Here is a 1,777-nt window from a genome sequence, read left to right as displayed (position 1 = left end):
ATTTGAAAAATCAAGATGATAGTAATTAATGCTTTTATATTACATATTGTTGTCTTCAAAGTAGTTGTTCAGATTACCAGATGTGTAAGCATGTGAAACTGGTCAGAAATTTAAGCATTAACTCTTCCTTTCAATAAACAAAGACAAATTAGTAATACAATTATCTTAATATTTTTTCTCCTTTCCCTTATCCCAGTTGTTCTTTCCTTTTGAGCAATTTCTTTCCCTTTCACAATATCTACTTACCTTTTGGATTTTATTTATTCTTTTATGTTCTTTCACTAGGGAGACAATATGATGTTTACCCACATGGATTTGATTTATTTCACTTATGAATATGGTCTCCAGTTGCATCCATTTACCTATAAAAGCTCCAAGCTGATCATTCTTTATAGCTGAGCAATACTCCATTGTATAAAAATACCACATCTTTTTTTATCCATTCCTCAGTTGATGAGCACTTGGGTTATTTCCAAGATTTAGCTATCATAAGCTGTATTACAATAAACGTGGGTGCACATATATTGCTGTGGCATGCCCAAAAGGGGAACAGCTGGGTGAAATGGGACCAATAATCCTAGTTTTTTTGAGAAATCCTCACACTGATTTCCACAGTGGTTGTACCATCAACAGTGGAGAAGGGTTCCTTTTCCCCAACAGTCCCTCAAGCATTTGTTACTGGTTGATTTAAGAGCTTGTGTCAGAATAACTGAATTAAAAAGATGGAGGAGTTATTCACACAAGAATCCACTTTCCTTTGAGGCAAGAATCTTCTGAATTGAATTTTTGTGTATGATATGGGTCTACTAGGTCTGCTTGGTTCTTTTTCTAATCCAGTGATGATGAATCTTTCAGAGCTTTCCTTTGTACAGCTTTCTGTGGCATGTGTGCCGTACATTCTCCGCCACTGGTCTATCCTCTTCTCTTTTCTAAGTGGATTTTGAACAAATAATTATAACTAAATCTCGGGTAGATGCAGAATAAAAATATAGTACTATTACTATAAAACACAGTAAAAGTATACTATATTACTATCAGGTACAAGGGAAAACTCCCTAGGAAATATTTACTAATTAATATTTTTAATTAGCTTTACTAATTAAATTAGTTAAATCTTAAATTGAGGGGCCGGGGAGATGGCTCAGTGGAATAAGTGCTTCCCTGGCAAGCGCAAGAGTCTGAGTTCAAACCCCGGTTCCACCAAAACAAAACAAACAAAAAAAATCTTAAATTGAAAGGTTGAATCACTCTCTGGACTTGTAGAAATTAACAGAAAAATGAGGATCTTAGTGCATGAGCCTTCTAAAAATATCCATAGTAATCCTACATTGTGTCATTTTTTGACTAAATGTTTTTATTGGAAAAAAAAAAATTGCACTGGCCTGGCCAGAAAACTCAGCAGACTAACTGCTTAGGCAGGCACGGGAACTGCATTTGATCCCGGGTCCCACATGCTGTGAGACCCCTGCCCTCCCCCCCCCCGGGGCACACTGAGAGGGCAACTGAGACTGAGTGTGGGGTGCATGCCTATAATCCCAGTGCTTGGGAGGCTGAAAACAGGAGGAGCACTATAAGTCTGATCTGTGTAGTGAGACCCTGTAGACCCTGTACTAAAATAATAATAATAATAATAATGTTTAATAATTGCACTAAGCAAAATCTTGCTTTTCCTATTCCAGAGTAATATGAACAAAATTCATCTGGTACCTCAGTCCAAAACAAATATCTTCCTACTCATGGTAGTCAGGATAATTTTAGTCATAAGCAGTTGTAACTA

The sequence above is a fragment of the Octodon degus genome, unplaced genomic scaffold (assembly GCF_000260255.1).
Source record: "Octodon degus isolate 3935 unplaced genomic scaffold, OctDeg1.0 scaffold00074, whole genome shotgun sequence".
In the NCBI taxonomy this organism is placed as follows: domain Eukaryota; kingdom Metazoa; phylum Chordata; class Mammalia; order Rodentia; family Octodontidae; genus Octodon; species Octodon degus.
The sequence above is the reverse complement of the archived record's forward strand: the minus strand, read 5'-3'. Positions refer to the sequence as shown.